The 20,215-nt window shown below is 35.2% G+C and overlaps 1 protein-coding gene across 19 annotated transcripts in view; it reads right to left on the bottom strand.

Moving 5' to 3' along the window:
* Positions 1-20,215, bottom strand: part of HMBOX1 (homeobox containing 1) — a 152,123-nt gene that overhangs the window by 116,300 nt on the left and 15,608 nt on the right. The window lies entirely within an intron of this gene.

Here is a 20,215-nt window from a genome sequence, read left to right on the forward strand (position 1 = left end):
CTGGTTTGGATCCTTAGCACCACATAAAAATGAACACATAAAATAAAGGCATTCTGTCCACATACAAGTGTAAAATAATATAAAAATATGCATGCCTGTGTTTCAGTGAAACTTGATTCGTGGACAAAGAAACTGGAACAATGTAATTTTCACATGTCAAAAATAATATTTTAAATTATATTTTTATTAAAATTTATCATCATTCTTATTCTTAGCACATGCCTACAAAACAGGTGATGAACTAGATTTAGCCTGTGGGCATAGTTTATCAACCCCTAGTCTGTAATAGAAAGATCTCTAAATACAGATCAGGCACATGGTATCATTTAATGCGTAGACTAGTAGTTACCAGAAGCTGTTCAGCTCTTATTCATATGTAATCCACAACATCACTGAATTCCACTTTCTTCAACAATTAAAAAGAAAAAGAACATCATATATAAAATAGTCACCTTAAAATGGGTCAAATACCAAAACATAAGAGCTAAAACTAAAGGGGAAAATAAGACATCAGACTTGGTGAGGATTTCTTGGATATGAAACCAAAAGCTCAGGCAATAAGAGAAAATAAATAAAATGAACTTCATCAAAATTAAAAACTTTTGTGGATCAAAGTCACTAAAACAAGAATAAAATAACAGCCCACAGAATGGGAACATAGATTTGCAAATTGAATATTTGACAAGGTATTAACATCCATAATATATGAAGAATTCCTATATAAACAACAAAAAACCCAGTTCAAAAACAGGCGAAGACCAGGTGCAGAAGTACATGCCAATAACCCCAGCTACTTGGGAAACTGACCAGGCAGGAGGATGGAAAGTTCAAGGACAGCCTGGGCAACTTAGCAAGACCCTGTCTCAAAATAAAAAATGAAAATGGTTGGGGGTGTACCTCAATGGTATAGCCCTTTGCACAGGACCTTGGATTTTATCCTGATATCAGAGGAAAAAAATGAAAATAACAGGGAAAAAACCTGAATAGACATTCAAGATATACAAATGACAAGAACATGAAAGAATACTCAACATTAGTCATTAGGGAAAGACATATGAACACCACAATGAGATATCACTTTATACTACAATTGCTAGAACAAAAAGAAAACAAGAAATAACAAGTGTTAGGATGTAAGAAATGGGAATGTTTGCACATTGCTGTTGGACATTTAAAATGGTGTGACCATTATAGAAACAAGTTTGGTAATTTCTCAAGAAGTTAAACATAGAATTAGGGCATGACCCAGATGCTACTTGTTGTTATATATCCCAAGGAACTGGAAAAAAAAAAAAAAAAGATACTCAAATAAAAACTTGTACACAAATGTCTATAGCTACATAATTCATAATAGACAAAAGTAAAAATAGCCCAAGTGTCCATCAATTTGGATGGATAAACAATATGTGGCTTAATATGACATATCTACATAATAGAATTCTATTCAACTATAAAAAGTAATGAAGTACTAAGTCATGTTACGACATGGATGAACCCTGAAGACATTATGCCATGTGAAATAATTCAGATATGTGAGTCCATATATTACATGATTCCAATTACATGAAATGTCCAAATAGGCAAATCCACAGAGAAAGAAAGTTGATGAGTAGTTACCAGAGGCTGCAGTGAGAGAACTGGGAATCACTTCTGAATGGTTTAAGGTTGAAGATGGTGGTGATGGCTGCACCGTATTATACATGCCTTAATGCCAGTAAATTGAACACATTAAAACAACTAAAATGATCGATTTTATATTATGTGTACTTATAAAATATTAAATTTTGTAAAAGGAAAAAAAAAAAAAAAAAGAACAAGAACAAAAAGGGAAGGTAATGTCTGTCTACTGCAGGCTTTGTACAATTCTACCTGATAGGTAATGTGACATCATTTAAAACACTATAAATTATTATTCCAGAAAAAAATAATTATTATTTCCCAAAACTATGGTTTCTACCAAAACACTCTCTGTATAAATGAGATTTCATAGCAGTAGAATACAGAATAATACATTGTTATTCCTCTTCAAAAACAACTTCATGTACTCAAAGTTTCCATTACTGATTAAGAATAATTTTAAGAAAACAAGCACGGGATTAATGCCTGGTGAGTTCTTAACTACAGGTCTGAGAACTATGTGAAATTCTATTTCAAGACAGTGAAATAAAATAAATCCTAATTTAGATTAGGATAAACTAGACAAGGTAAAAGTGTACTAGAAGGTTCTATACTTATATTTCCTAAGATAGTGAAATAAAATAAATTTCTACTTCAATTATCAATTTCATTTACCTGAGATTCTCCATCATTATTATTTCATCTTCTCACTGTCTTATAGACTGTCTGGTCTCTAAAAAGATAGATGATGCCTTTTCTGAGATTAGCCTCTCAAAAATCAAAGAAAATTATTCTCTTTACTTCTTTGCTACCTGATTTCTTTTATATTAATAACCATACTGCTTTGCCATGTTCCCATCTTCATCAAGCAGTAAACTTTTTAAGGTTAAAGAATTGTATTTCATTCATATAATTTGTTTTCTAAAACCTAAGCACCCGTCTTTAGCATAGTAGGAGCTCAATAACTGTCCATTCATTATCTTCAAGGAAATACCTAGGGATGATAATTATTATTGATGAAGGATTATATGCTTATATAGAATTGTTAAATAAGATAAAGCTCATCACATAAGCTAGCCATATAATATCTTGTTTTAGCAGTTATATCTTTTCCATTATGGCGGCACAGTGACCAGATAAAATTTCAAGAAGTACTACATTAACTTAATCCCTTAAACATATTTCAAGTACAAGGATAGGATAAACTTAACCATCTTTCCTCTCCAGAAAAAGGAACCTAAGTTAAAATGTCATTGGAGTCAAGGTCACTTAGCATCTAGAACAAAGCATTTATTAATTTGGTATGACTTTATTTTTTAATTCTTATGAATTACAAATTTAATTTTTATAAATTAGTATCATTATTATGAAAGGATTAATAAAATATGGTGTATGTACATGATATATATGTAAAAATATTAAATTATTTCCAACATTTTTATTTTATATCATTTATTTAATTATTTTGCTTAGGAAGAAGCTCCTGATACATGCTATAAAAATAAGAGAAAGAAAAATGACTCCACAGAAAATCATTATGACAGACATTGCTATTGCTTGTTAGAAGTCTTTTTCTGTTGTTATTGTTGTATGCTTCCTGTTTATTCCTAACTAACAAAACTCTGATTTCATTTGTGGTACCAATGGGAGTCACTAGACTCCCTTGAGAGTAGTGGTGGTCATGTAATATACTTCTGGTCTATGATATGGAAATAGAGCTTATCAAATCAGAATTGGAGAAAAAAAGTTGAAATAAACATAGCTATCAGTAGCATGGAAAATAGTTAATTTGCATTAAAAGTTTCTAATTATTCTAATTTATAAAAATTAAAAACCAAAACAATTTATTTTCTGACAACATGTAGCAATTAGCCAACACAACAACTGCCAATGCCAACAGAGTCCTAAGTATTTTATAGGTACTAATTATGAGCTTTACACAGAAGTAACTCATTTCATTCAAACTTGTGAAGCAGGAAACAGCATATGTTAAAGATAACACAGCTTGTAGCATGTCCAGAATCTATGCTGTTAACTGTCTTCTTCCACTGCTAATTATCTTCCAACATGCCAATACATGTATAAATTTATCTATAAACAAGTGTACATGTAGAAACATGCATATATATATATATATATATAACCTACCAGAAAATGTCCAATTTTAACACAGAAAATTATTGTAATAATGAAACTGATAATATAAACTTTAAGCAAATGCTTCATGTATTGATTTACAAGAAAATAAGGGTTTATTCATTTGGTATAATCAATTCTGTACTATTCATGACTACATTCCAAGTCCCTACTATAGTGCCTTGTTCATAGTAGCAACTTCGTAGGGATTTGATGAGTGAACAAAAACAAGTTAACTTGCTGGGAGTGGTGGTGCAAGCCTGGGAGGCTGAGGAAGGAGCATCACAAGTTCAAGGCCAGTCTGGGCAACTCAGCACAACCCTATCTAAAAATCAAAAATCAAAAGGGATGTAGCTCAGTGGTAGAGTATCAGTAAATTCAGTCCCCAATATCAAACAACAAACAAGTTAACTTGAATTTGATGCAGAGAGGTACAAGTTAGTAAAAGGTATAGAGAGCCAAACAATGAATACAAATAAAAGATTAACATACAGATTCCTTCTAAGACTTTCCTTTTAAAATTAAGGTAAAGTTAATTGTAAAAAAAAAAAATCTTATGTTTACTTTCATTTGGGGGGGGCGCAGGGCAGGGTTTATGCAGAGTAGGCAAGCACTCTACCACTAAGATACAGCCCTAGCCCCACTTTTGTACTTAAAAAAGAATAAAACCTATATTTTATAACATTGATCTGTGAGTATTCATTTAACAAAAGAATTTAAAATAGGTTTGTGCTTTTATTTAGCAACAAAACTTATAAAAACTTCAAATTATATATTACCTTTCAAAGAAATGTTTTTGGTTGAATGTTAAAAAAGTATGTGTCTATATATGATTATGACATCCAAAATTATATGTAGGTCATCAGGTTATGGACATCTGATGTCTTTCTTTTGTCTATATCTGCTCAGAGGTTTAATCCCTCACCATAAAGGAAAAGGTGACTGTGATACGGACAATGAGCAAATAATTCAGTCACTTTCCATTGGCACATAAACCAAGAAAAAAATAACTTACTTATTAATTCCCTAATTTCTCAATTTAGAATTGAAAATATAAAGAAGTGTTTTATGAAAGAAAGGGGGAGGTACCAGGGAGCAAATTTCATCAAATTATAGTTAGAGTTGTACATGTACAAATATGTAACAATGAATCCCACTATTATATATAACTATAATGTACCAATAAATTATTTTTAAAAGAAATGCTTTAAAAGATGCTAGTGTTCTTTAGAAGAAGCCACTTCTTATGATTTCAGTACTCTTCACTGTAGATGCACACAAACTTTGACAGTATATCATAAATGTCATCAACAGGCCTTTTAAAAATATCTTTATTTTTATATGGTACTGATGGATCGAACCCAGTGCCTCACATGTGCAAGGCAAGCACTCCATCACTAAGCTACAACCCCAGACTAGGAGGCCTTTTTAAATTCTGTCCATTCATGATCCAGAAAATGACTGCTTTTGGATGAGCCTGATTTTACTTCTTTCAGACACTTATATTAAACCAAAGACTGGAAACATTTAAACTTGATGTGCTGGGGTGAAATGGTGTTACATACTCACATGAAACACAAGCGATTCATTGGTTATGGTTATTTTTGGTAATTAAAGAAGGAACATCACTAAAGACTCTATAGAGCTTAAAAAAATAAGATAGTATTATATACAATTCTATATCCATAATTCAGGAACATGGATGAAATGGGCCAACTCCTTGAACACAGAGACTACCAAGACTAATCATCTGAATAGTCTAATAGCTATTAAAGAAATTGAGTTTGTAGTTTTAAAATATTCCAACAAAATTAAAAAAAAAAAAAAAAAAACAACTCTAGACATGGATGTTTTCACTGGCCAAGCTCACCAAATATTCAAAGATACAATGACAATTCTATTCAATCTCTTCCAGAAAACAAGAGAAGAAAACATATCCCAAATCATTTGATAAGGTCAGAATTACCCCAATATAAAAGCCAAAGAAATAAATTACATTACCAGAAAATTACACACTAACATCCTTCATGAACACAGATGGAAAAAATCCTCTGCCAAACAATAGCCAACTGAATCCAGAATTATATATGAAAGATAATCAGTTTATTCAGGATTCAAAAACCAATTGATATAATTTACCAAAGTAACAGACTAAGAATCATCTTAATAGAGGCAGAAAAAGCATTAGCTAAAAATGAGACTACTGTTCATAACCAAAACTTGGAGCAAAACAGGAACATAACTTCCTTTAACTGATAAATGGCATTTATAAAATCTCAATAGTTAACATCATATTTAATAATGAAAGATGAAATGCTTTTGCCTTAACATGGAAAACAAGGCAAGTTTGTTTGCTCTAATCACTACTATTCAACATCATACCAGAAGTCTTATAGCCAATATAGTAAGAGGAGAGAGAAAAGAAATAAAAAACACAGACTAGAAAGAAAAAGTAATACTATGCATAGATGATATGATTGTCATATAGAAAAAGTAATTGCTATCCCTAGATGATATATATGATTATCATATAGAAAATCTTGAGGTTTCTAATAAAAAAATCACCTTCAAATATGAGAATTTAGGAAGTCTGCTAGATACAAGAACAACAAATTAAATGCTTTTCTACATGCTAACAATGAAATATTCAGGTTTTTTTTAAAAATTACCATTTACAACAGTACTATAGCATGAAATACTGATATAAAAATCTAACAAAATAGATGCACAAAAATCTATGCCAACAACAAATGGAAAACGATGGAAAGCATCAAAGATAATTTAAATAAATACAGATACATAGTGTTCATGGACAAGAAGACTTAATATTTTTAATATGTCAATTATCAAAAAAATCAATTCTCTGCAAAATGTTATAATAGCCAGAACAACCCCAATCAAGATTCTAGAACTTATCATATACACTGATAAACTAACTTCAAAATTTGTATTTATAGACAAAGGTGAATGGCTGAAACCATTTTGACAAAGGCACAAAGGTAATTCAATGAAAAAGGGATTGTCTTCCAATAAATGGAGTTAGAACACAGAGAAATCCATAAGTGAAAAACTGAACTTTGACCCATACTTAAAATCTTTTATAAAAATTAACTCAAAATGTATCACAGAACTAATTGTAAAACTTAATACAAGAAAACATAGGGAAAAATCTTGGAGATATTGGATAACATCCCTACAGGTAGGTCTTACCTGGCATATACCATTCAGTATATCTCATCCTCCTTGCCACAACACAGAGCCCATGGATGACGATAAAATGCAAAACACATAATGAAATTCATTGGATTGTCTGCTGAGAGATAGTAAGTTTTCCCTCACCAAAAAGGGAGTTAAATTATGCTATAGTTTCTTCTAAAAATATGAACAAGAAAACATATAACTCTGCAGAAAACACACAACGCTGCTTACTGCACCAAATTTAGAAAATAAGGAGTGTCAGCTTTAACACAAGGTAGAAACTAAAACCGTGCTGTCCAACAAGTATCCACAGCCACATATGGTTACTGTACCTTTAAATGTGGCTAGTCCAAATGGAAAATACCCTCAGAATCAGCATGAAAAAAAATGTAAAATATCACACTAATAATTTTTATATTGATTACATGTGGAAATGTTAATAATTTGAACATACTGAATAAAATGAAAAATATTAAAATTACTTTATTTTTCTTTATTAAACTGTAGTTAATAAAATGTTGGAAAGATTGATTTGCATTAGATTTCTATTGAACAAGTTGCTACAGGAAGTTGAGAATACAAAATAAAACAAAAGAATACAACACAACAATATACAAGATCACTGATGACATTTTACAATCTTTGGGTCAACTGTTCCAGAAGCCAACTCTGTCTTTAAATTTTTCAGATACATAAATGAATAAATTACTACTGTAATTTAAAGTTAGCGTCCACAGAATTTCTTATTTTGCAACTGAAAGCCTCTTTACTTATACTCTAGTCCAGTTATATTTCTTCTATTGGATAAATGAAAATATGTTCAGTAGATTTTCTTTGTAGTTCTTTCACCTTATTTGTACCTGTTTACAATACACTCACTTATTTTTCTATAGTATTTCATTTTCACTATAAGTAAAGGATAACACTGTTTTCAAATAAAATAAAATAAATTTTAACAAGTAGGTTCTTGAAGTAGATTTCGTGAGAGAAAAAGAAATTTTCACTGAAATGAAAACCTCATATTCTTTTTTTTTTTTTTTTTTTTATTTGCAGTGCTGGGGATCGAACCCAGGGCCTTGTGCTTCCAAGGCAAGCACTCTACCGACTGAGCTATCTCCCCAGCCCTCATATTCATTTTTTAATGCAAATGTTACTGAGCACTTAGCTAAGCTAGGAAGCTAAATGGTTTTCATTGCCACATCAACTGGCATGGTGGCCTACAGTGCTACGGTTCACAGTCTGTTAAGCTAAATGTTATACAGATGTTTGTCATGATCAAGAACAATGAAAGCATGTGTTCATATATTTGTTTCCCTTGCAAAATAGTAATTCCCCAGTTAAAAGCAGAAAAAAGAGAGGGAGGCTGCCTTCTTTGTCGCTCCATAACTCTGGTTTCAAGCAGAGGATATCTGTTTCTCGGTGAGGCAGTTTTTGCTGCTTATCGATTCCCTGCTGTTTACCCCATTTGTCTGCTTTGACCACCTGCAGTCTGCCAGCATATCGACACCTTTTTTGAGTGCAGATTGCTCACTGGCAGGCACCTATCATCTGCCATTTGTCTACCTCTCACCTGTCCATCACCTGCCTTACACCTATCCAACACCCAACGCAGGTTTACCTCCCTACTATCCCATAACACTTGGCAAACTCATCACCCACCGCCAGTGGAGCCCCAGTTGCCTGCTATTGCCTGGAAATTCACTGTTACAGTTCACGTGTTTGATTACACGTGGTTGCCGCCATTTTGAGACAACAGCCAGTCCCCATAGGACCCTGGCCAGACTGACTGAGCCCTGTCTCCAGGAGCCCTCAGCCCGACCGATCACTCCCTGCCTCTGGGACCCTCACATCGACTGACTACTCCCTGCAACCAGGACACCCAGACCAACTGACTGCGCCTTATCACCGGGACCCCAGACAGGCTGCACCCGGCCTCCAGGATCCCGCAACCACACCAAACACACCCCAACTCCAGGAACCCTCCCTAACCAACCGCATCCTGCCTCCAGGACCTCCAGCTGACCATGTCCACACCCTGAGCTACAGCTCCCCATTTGCCAACACATTTGGAAGCCAGAGCAGCCATCTTGGATAATCCTGGAAGCTGGAACTCCGATGTTTAGGTGGGGCAAATCCCATCCTGTGATGCCTGCTGGAGACTTGAAGCTCAATGTCAAGTACCTCTCATGCATCAGGCTACTGAAGACTGGGAGGTTTCATTACTATATGACTGTTATACTGTAGATTTTCTTTTTCATCCTTATTGAAAATATTAAGTTTTTATTTCTTACTTTTCTTGCTCTCTTTTCCTTTTGCTTACCTGTTCCCTCAGAGTCTCTTTCTCCCTTTTTTTTGCATGCTAACATCCAATTTCTTTTGATTACACTCTCACCCTATTATCTAGAACTTCTGTATATTCTTTTCTTATCCCATTAACAGCTACATTCTACATCACTCTGCATCGTCTTTGTCCTCCATTAAAACTGCAGACATTTTTGCAAATCTTTTTGTTTTGCTGAAGATAATATTTTAACTCATTCTGTTTATTATGACAATTTTGTAATTGTCCTCATAGGGGCTATTTGGTCTAGGACTGCATAGTGCCTGAATTGGGCACTGCTAATATTGATCTCCCCTTAAAGAAAGAGTTTTGGAAACCTATAGGGCCACTATAAGCCTATAGGGGGAAATCTGCAATACCCCAGATCTGCACTGCTAGAGGGGAAGATACATGAAGAACATGAAAAAACAAGGGAAGAAAATGACCCAAACAAATCTAGATTCTACAGTAATAGAATCCAATGACAGTATGTTAGAAGAAATGTCAGAAAAGGACTTCAGATTATACATGATTAAGATGATTCGCGAAGCAAAGGATGAGATAAGAGAACAAATGCAGGCAATGAATGATAATACCAAGGAGCTGACTGAGCAACTGCAGGAAGCAAAAGATTATTTCAACAAAGAGATAGTCTCAAAAAAACAAAAACAAAAAAAACAAATGGAAATCCTTGAAATGAAGGCAACAATAAACCAAATAAAAAACTCAATGGAAAGCATCATCAAAAGACTAGACCACTTAGAAGACAGAACCTCAGACAATGAAGACAAAATATTTAATCTTGAAAATACAGTTGCCCAAACAGAGAAGATGGTAAGAAATCATGAACAGAATCTCCAAGAACTATGGGACATCATGTGAAGACCAAATTTAAGAATTGTTGGGATTGAGGAAGACACAGAGATACAAACCAAAGGAATGAACAACCTATTCAATGAAATAATATCAGAAAATTTCCCAAACCTGAAGAATGAAATGGAAAATCAAATACAAGAGGCTGACAGAACACCAAATGCACAAAATCACAACAGGTCCATACCAAGGCACATTATAATGAAAATGCCTAACATTCAAAGTAAAGATAGGATTTTGAAGGCCGTGAGAGAAAAGCATCAGATTACATATAGGGGGAGACTAATATGGATAGCAGCCGACTTCTCAACCCAGACTCTAAAAGCTAGAAGGGCCCGGAACAACGAATTTCAAGCTCTGAAAGAACATGGTTGCCAACCAAGAATTCTATACCCAGCAAAACTAACCTTCAGATTTGAAGATGAAATAAAATCCTTCCATGATTAACAAAAGTTAAAAGAGTTTACAAATAGAAAGCCAGCGCTACAGAATGTTCTCAACAAAATATTTCATAAGGAGTAAATGAAAAACAACAATGTAGGTCAGCAAAGGGAGGAACTACCTTAGAGAAAAACCACTCAAAAGGAGAAACCAAGCCAACTTAAAAACCAAAAATAAGCCCAAATGACTGGGAATACAAATCATTTCTCAATAATAACCCTGAACGTTAATGGCCTAAACTCATCAATCAAAAGACATAGACTGGCAGAATGGACTAAAAAGAAAGACCCAACAATATGCTGCCTGCAAGAGACTCATCTCATACAAAAAGACATCCACAGACTAAAGGTGAAAGGATGGGAAAAAACCTACCACGCACATGAACTCAGTAAAAAGCGGGGGTTTCCATCCTTATATCAGATAACTTTGGACTTCAAGCCAAAGTTAGTCAGAAGGGATAAAGAAGGACATTTCACACTGCTTAAGGGAACCATAAATCAGGAAGACATAACAACAGTAAATATTTATGCCCCAAACAATGGTGCATCCCTATACATCAAACAAATCCTTCTCAATTTCAGAAATCACACAGACCACAACACAATAATTCTGGGCGACTTTAATGCACCGCTGTCACCACTAGATAGATCTTCCAAACAAATCCAACCAAAGAGACCATAGAACTCAACAACACAATCAATAACCTAGACTTAATAGACATATACAGAATATTCCCTCCATCAACGAGCGGATTCACTTTCTTCTCAGCAGCACACGGAACCTTCTTGAAAATAGACCACATGTTATGCCACAAAGCAGCCCTTAGGAAATGCAAAAAAAAATAGAGATACTGCCTTGTGTTCTATCAGATCAAAATAGACTGAGAGTAGAAATCAATGACAAAATAAAAAACAGAAATTACTCCAACATTTGGAGACTAAATAATATGCTATTGAATGAAGCATGGATAATAGAAAACATCAGGGAGGAGATAAAAAAGTTCTTAGAGGTCACTGAGAACGATGATACAACAACATATCTCTGGGACATTATGAAAGCGGTACTAAGAGGAAAATTCATTGCATGGCGCACATTCCAGAAAAGAATGAAAAGTCAACAACTAAATGACCTAACATTACAGCTCAAAGCCCTAGAAAAAGAAGAACAGAATAACAGCAAAAGTAGTAGAAGACAAAAAAATAATTAAAATCAGAGCTGAAATCAATGAAATTGAAACAAAAGAAACAATTCAAAAAATTGACAAAACAAAAAGTTGGTTCTTTGAGAAATTAAACAAAATAGACAAACCCTTAGCCACATTAACAAGGAGAAGGAGAGAGAAAACTCAAATCACTAAACTTCGTGATGAAAAAATAGCATGACAGACACCACTAAGATACAGAACATAATTAGAAGCTACTTTGAAAATCTGTATTCCAACAAAACAGAAACTACCAAAGACATTGACAAATTTCTACAGACATATGCTCCTCCCAAACTGAACCAGGAGGACATACACAATTTAAACAGATCAGTATCAAGCAATGAAATAGAAGAAGCCATTAAAAATCTACCATCCAAGAAAAGCCCAGGACCAGATGGATTCTGAGCTGAGTTCTACAACACCTTCAAAGAAGAACTCATTCCAATACTTCTCAAAGTATTCCAGGAAATAGAAAAGGAGGGTACCGTACCAAACTCATTCTATGAAGCTAATATCACCCTCATACCCAAACCAGGAAAAGACACATCAAGGAAAGAAAAGTTTAGACCTATATCCTTGATGAATATAGATGCAAAGATCCTTAACAAAATATTGGCAAACCGTATCCAAAAACATATTAAGAAAATCGTGCACCACGATCAAGTGGGGTTCATCCCTGGAATGCAAGGATGGTTTAACATCCGGAAATCAATAAATGTAATCCATCATGTCAACAGACTTAAGGATAAGAATCATATGGTTATTTCCATTGATGCAGAAAAAGCGTTCGATAAAATACAACACCCCTTCATGCACAAAACACTAGAAAAAATAGGGATAGTAGGAACATACCTGAACATTGTAAAGGGTATTTATGCTAAGCCCATGGCCAACATCGTTCTTAATGGAGAAAAACGGGAACAAGACAGGGATGTTCTCTTTCACCACTTCTATTCAACACTGTCCTCGAAACTCTAGCCAGAGCAATTAGACAGACTAAAGAAATTAAAGGGATACAAATTGGAAATGAGGAACTTAAGCTGTCACTATTTGCTGATGACATGATTATATATTTAGGGGAACTGGGAAATTCCACCAGAAAACTTTAAGAACTCATAAGTGAATTCAGTAAAGTAGCAGGTTACAAGATCAATGCTCATAAATCCAACACATTTTTATACATAAGTGATGAATCTTCAGAAAGAGAAATTAGGAAAACTACCCCATTCACAATAGCCTCGAAAAAAATAAAATACTTGGGAATCAATCTAACAAAAGAGGTGAAAGACCTCTACAAGGAGAACTACAGAACACTAAAGAAAGAAATTAAAGAAAACCTTAGAAGATGGAAAGATCTCCCATGTGCTTGGATAGGAAGAATTAATATTGTCAAAATGGCCATACTACCAAAAGTGCTATACAGATTCAATGCAATTCCAATTAAAATCCCAATGACGTACTTCACAGAAATAGAGCAAGCAATCATGAAATTCATCTGGAAGAATAAGAAATAGCTAAAATAGCTAAAGCAATCCTTAGCAAGAAGAGTGAAGCAGGGGGTATCGCAATACCAGAACTTCAACTATACTACAAAGCAATAGTAACAAAAACGACATGGTATTGGCACCAAAACAGACAGGTAGATCAATGGTACAGAATAGAAGACATGAACACAAACCCAAATAAATACAATTTTTTCATACTAGACAAAGGTGCCAAAAATATGCAATGGAGAAAAGATGGCCTCTTCAACAAATGGTGCTGGGAAAACTGGAAATCCATATGCAACAGAATGAAACTAAATCCCTATCTCTCACACTGCACAAAAATCAACTCACAATGGATCAAGGACCTTGAAATCAGACCAGAGACCCTGCATCTTATAGAAGAAAAAGTAGGTCCAAATCTTCAACTTGTTGGAGAATCAGACTTCCTTAACAGGACTCCCACAGCACAAGAAATAAAAACAAGAATCAATAACTGGGACAGATTCAAACTAAATAGCTTTCTGTCAGCAAAGGAAACTATCAGCAATGCAAAGAGAGAGCCTACAGAGTGGGAGAAGATCTTTGCCACTCATACTTCAGATAGAGCACTAATTTCCAGAATCTATAAAGAACTCGAAAAACTCTACACCAAGAATACAAATAACCCAATCTACAAATGGGCTAAGGATATGAACAGATGCTTCACAGAAGAATATCTACAAGCAATCAACAAACACATGAAAAAATGTTCAACATCTCTAGTAATAAGAGAAATGCAAATCAAAACCACCCTAAGATTCCATCTCACCCCAATTAGAATGGCGATTATCAAGAATACAAGCAACAACAGGTGTTGGAGAGGATGTGGGGAAAAAGGTACACTCATACATTGCTGGTGGGGCTGCAAATTAGTGCGGTCACTCTGGAAAGCAGTGTGGAGATTCCTTAGAAAACTTGGAATGGAACCACCATTTGACCCAGCTATCCCACTCCTCGGCCTATACCCAAAGGACTTAAAATCAGCATACTATAGAGATACAGCCACATCAATGTTCATAGCTGCTCAATTCACAATAGCCAGACTGTGGGACCAACCTAGATGTCCTTCAATTGATGAATGGATAAAGAAACTGTGGTATATATATACAATGGAATATTACTCAGCTATAAATAATAATAAAATTATGGCATTTGCAAGCAAATGAATGAAAGTGGAGAATATCATGCTAAGTGAGATAAGCCAATCTCAAAAAACCAAAGGATGAATGATCTCGCTGATAAGCGGATGATGACATGTAATGGGGGGTGGGAGGGGGGCAAGAATGGAAGAAGGAAGGACTGTATAGAGGGAAAAGAGGGGTGGGGGGGAGGAAAAAATAACAGAATGAATCAAACATTATTACCCTATGTAAATGTGTGATTACACAAATGGTATGCTGTTACTCCATGTAGAAACAGAAACATGTATCCCATTTGTTTACAATAAAAAAAATTTTAAAAAGAAGAAAAAATTTTGATGCAACTATTTTTAAGCTTTTAATTAGTAAAATCAATTTCCCACTTTCTTCAATGTGAGAGGAAAAACTAAGGCAAAAAGAAGTTTGCCAGCCGAGGAAGTAAAAGAAGTTCAGTAAACTGGAACGTCGAATGCAAGAAAACTAGTTAAGATGAATGACAGAGGTTTGAAAACAAATACCTCGAAAAGTCTTACAAGATATATTAAATTGCTTAAACTGTATCCTAAGGGTAAGGGTTTAAGGATTTAAAGATAACATCAACTATCTGGCTATCCTGAGGGGGAAAAGGGCAAGATCAACACCAGAGTGTTACTAGGAGGTTTTACACTAACCATTCCAGGACATCACTGGTGGAGGCTTGGACAAGGGTGACAACAGAAGGAAGAAAGCAAAATGGTGAAATCCAGGAAATACTTGGAAATAAAATTCTAGAAGATATGAAGGAAGTAAGAACCAGAGGTAACCCTCCAAGTTTCTGGCTTGAACAGGTGTTTGATGATTGTCATCACCTCCTGCAAGCAGCAATATTAGAAGCAGAGAGAACCTGCATATGGTTTTTGGAATTGGATATTTTGAGGTGTCTTTGAGACATCAGAGAAAAAATATCTAGTTGGATAGAAAGTTCTCTCTATAGCTCAACAGAGAGGTGTAGGCCAGTCTTTAAGTGGTAAATGAGGATAAGGGAGTAGATGGGCTTACTTATGGAGCAGGTGTAGGTAAGAAAATAGGGCCTGGAGCAATTTGGAAAATTTGAAGACCTGGGAGGGAAATAAAGCTCCCAGCCACTACAGGGGAGGGGGGGGGGGCAAAATATGGGTGTCAAAGAAGTCAACAAAGGGGGGCTGGGTTTGCAGCTCAGTGGTAGAGTGCTTGCCTACCATGTGTGAGGCAATGGGTTCAATCCTCAGCACCACATAAATATAAATAAAATAAAGGTATTGTGTCCATCTACAAGTAAAAAATTTTTTTTTAAAAAAGTCAAGAAAGGAAGTGTTCAAAAAAGGAGGAGGGGAGAGGATTATCAATGACAATACTGAAATTTGACCATGAATTTTAGAAACATTATGATAAAGTTTTGAGATTAGTTAAGAGGGTGCACCACTCTTAACTGGATTGAGAAGGGCATCAAGAAAAACCTGTAGGAGAGAGAAAAGACCATGGAAAAATCTGGATGGGAAAGTGAGGTTGGAAGAACTTGTATTTTTCTTTTTAAGATGGAAAACACTTGAACTTCTTTTGACACTAATAAAAGGTAGAATTTGTCTCGCTTTAAGAAGCTTGAAAATGCTACATATTCATATCCCAGCCTCCTTTAGAAATAGAGTATAAGCAGATACATCTGCTTCAGGTGAGTTTATAACTAGTGTCACAAACAGCCAGAAATAGTCCTTTAGTAGAGATAACCACTGCATCAAGATTAAGATTCAAAAGCAACAGGTATAAAAGTCAAGCAGCAGCAGCAGCATCTATCCAGCACCAGCATTGGCAAGCAAGCAAGAATAATGTTGTCCTTAGGAGACTGTACCTGCAGAGGGGACCTGGCTTGGCTTCTGCCTGGGAACAACCTCTCACAGTTATTTCTATTGTACAACCTGGTTCCTTCTTACAACCTGTAAGTTCCTCTAGCAATTCTGAGTGGTTCCTAACATCCACACAAAATTTACTTTTAAATAAGCCAGAGTCACTTTTTATTGTTTCCATTTAAGACACTGACTGCTTGAGAACTATCAGTCAATAGTACAGTAGCCAAATGGCTCCCCCAACACATCCGTCAAAATATCAGATTTGAAAAGAAAAACTTAGTCATTTAGCATCACCAAGCAAGCAAACAGAAAAGATTATTATAAATACTTTCTGAAACGGGGCTGAAGACCGAGTAAGATACCCTGTCACTGGTCTATTTCATTAGTCTCTGTGATTTTTTAAAAAGCAGCATAAATTTTAGCGAGAGTTGAAAGGTTCTCACTTCAAAATACGTTTAAAAAAAACAAAAAGGAAGAGAAAAAGAAAAGAAAAACCAAAGATTAAGAGAAAGTATCTGCAAATCATATATCTGATACTGCATATAACCAGAACACATAAAGAACTCTTACAACTCAATAATATGGCAAACAACCCAACCATAAGATGGGCAAATACCTGAAGAGATATTTCAGCAAAGAAGAATATGACTGCCATAGAACACATGAAAAGATGCTCAGCATCATTAGTCATTAGGAGAATGTAATATGATACTAAGCCTTCTAGAATGACTATGAACAAAATGGCACTAACAAGTGGTGACAAGGATGTGGAGAAACTGCAACCCTAATATATAACTGGCTGAAAACTAAAACACCTGGAAGTTTATTAAGTTAAAACACAGCTGTGGGTGGAGTAGGGCAGTAGCAGAGCACTTGCTTAGAATATGCAAGACCCTGGATTTGATCCCTGACACCACAAAAATAAATAATTAAACTTTAATTTACCATGCAAGCCAATAACTCCACTCCTAAGTATCGATTCAAAAGAAATTAAAACATGTTTACATAAAACGCTATGTGCAAATGTCATGTAAACATTATTTATAACATCCTCCAACCTAAAACAATCCAAATATACATCAGTTAATGAACAAATTCAGCTACAACATGGATGAACTTCAAAAATATTTTACCAAGTTGAACAAGAGATCAGACAGAAAAGACCATATGCTGTTCGATTCCATTTGCATGAAATGTCCAGAAGAGATAATGTATAAACACAGTAAGTCCAACTGGTGGGGCTGGGGTTGTAGCTCAGCAGTAGAGCACATGCCTAGCATGTGTGAGGCACTGGGTTTGATCCTCAACACCACATAAAAATAAGAAATGAAAGCATTGTGTCCATCTACAACTAAAATGTGTGTGTGTGTATTAAAAAAAAAAGTCGACTGGTGTTTATCTAGGGCTAGAGATGAAAATGAGAATTAATTATAAAAGAGTATGAGGTATCTTTACTGAGGTGATGAAAATCTTCCTAAAATTGGACTGTAGTATACTTTGCACATATCAGAAAATTCACTTAAAGTCTTTGAACTATATACTTAATACAGGTGAATTTTATGGTACATAAACACCACCTGCTATTGTTTGAATGCAAATTTGTCTTCCAAGGGTTCATGTGTTGAAGGCTTGGTCTCCAGTGGAGCAGAGGAAAAAGTGGTAGACACTTTAACAGGTGGGGCCTAAAGGAAAGTAATTAGGTCACTGGAGGCATTGCTTTTCAAAGGGATGTAGGGCCCCAGGAAAAAGTTTATGCAAAAGCAGCCCTTTCTGGCTTCCAGTATGGCCATGTGAACTCTTACATATGAGCTACCATCAGTGGGATGCCATCTGCCATTAGACAGTAAAGGGCCATGCTCTTGAACCTACAGAACTGTCAGCTAAATAAGCCTCTTATTTTGGGGTGGGGGGGAGTACTGGGAATTGAGCCCAGAGGCATTTTACCACTGAGCTATATTCCTAGTCATTTTTTATTTTGAGATGGGGCCTCACTAAATTACCTCATCTAAATTGCTAAGGGTACCCTCAAACTTGCAATCTTCCTGCCCCAGACTCCAGAGTCACTGGGATTACACACATGTGCCACCAGGCCTGGCAAATAAACCTCTTCTTTATTAACTACCTAGCCTCTGGTATATTTTTATAACAATGAAAAATGGACTAATACCTCAATAAACTTTCCTTTTCTTTTTTTTTTTTTTGTGGTATGGGGAGTTAAACCCAGGAGAACTCTACCACTAAACCACATCCCCATTCCTTTTTGTTTTGTTTTTGACAGGATGTTGGTAAGTTGCTGAGTCTGGTCTTGAACTTGTAATCCTGCCTTTTTAGCTTCAGACTCCAAAGCTGCTGGGACTACAGGCCTGCAACACTGCACCTGGCTAAACATTCTTTTAAATAAGGCTCCCAGTGTCATGTTTTGGTCTTCATTAGAGGCCCGCTCAGCAAATAGGCAGATCAGGTTCCTGTGTATTGTTTGAAGGAGTAGAGTCAGTTGTTGAAAGAGAACTTCCCAAACTAGGAATGGCTCCTAACACAGCGTCTGCAGCATCTGTATATTTTAGAAGAGTACTTTTCAAAGTGTGATCTGCAGACCAACACCCAATCCATGGGCACTGTCACTATCTGAAACTGGCCCGTGAGTAGGCAATTACAGAAATTAAAAGTAAGTGTTTAGGGCAGGGTTTGTGGCTCAGTGGTAGAATGCTTGCTCACATATCTGAGGCACTGCGTTCAATTCTCAGCACCACATATAAATAAATAAAACAGAGGTAATTCAACAACTAAAAAAATTTTTAGAAAGTGTTTAGAAACTTTAATGGCACTTTGACAAAGTAATGTTATATCTGCTGAATCTGATAATAAAACATTGAGACTTAAACCCTGAATTTCTTTGGATGTTTTCCCATTAAATTTTTCTAGTTACTTTTATTGTATTTTACAAAGTAATCAGCTGAGATTTCTAAAACAACATGTTAGGCCAGCTTCAGTGGTACACACTCATAGCTTCATCTATTAAGGAGGCTGAGGCAGGAGGATCTTTTGAGCCTATTAGTTCAGTACTAACCTGGGCAACATAGTTGGAAACCATCTCCAAAAAAACAAAACAAAACAAAAAACACTAAAAACAATGTGTTACCAAAGATAATTTGATAATTTGGAAAACATTTGACAGGATTTTCCCATCATCCTAAAATTGGCCTTCACGAAGAGTGGTAGATCAAATATCTTGTTCAACTCATTTTTTAAAACATGCTTTCAAAATGCCTAGCTACTCTGGTGTTACATTTAACAATAAATTTTAAAAGGCATTCTGCATAATCCAGATTTTAATAGATGGTAGTCTATTTTTGTTTTAATAAACAGGTTTTCAAGTTTATACTTGAAAGACAAAAATTCAAACTACATATGATTCATGTCAATGTCCTTCCTTTTCCCTTAACAAAAAAAAGTAGGTTTGAATTTGAAGAAAAACTTGGTCTTGGAACTTTAACAAGTTATGGTTCTAGGAAAGTTCTGATAAATTGAAATAAGGTAAGCTGGTACAAACCAAACAACATATTCCTATTTTCATTCAGAAATTAATATAAAACATTCAAATCAGTGTAAAACACATTTACAAACTATACAATGTGATGTCCCCAATGTTTGTCAATGAATTAAACTCAGACAATATAATAATCAAGCACACACATATTACTTAACAGATCTCTAGGAGAGATGCTTCATAATTCAATGGTCAGTGAAGGGCTGGAAGATCAAGACCAAAGTAGAAGCCCTAAGATTCCAGAGAAATGATGAGCAGACTGGAATCTCCTAAAACATCCAGTGCAATCCATGATTTGTTGTGTGCCTCTGCACTAGATTGAGTGTTCAGAAGGTTGAGGTAGAAGGATCGA

This window comes from Sciurus vulgaris, assembly GCF_902686455.1.
Source record: "Sciurus vulgaris genome assembly, chromosome: 5".
Classification (NCBI taxonomy): domain Eukaryota; kingdom Metazoa; phylum Chordata; class Mammalia; order Rodentia; family Sciuridae; genus Sciurus; species Sciurus vulgaris.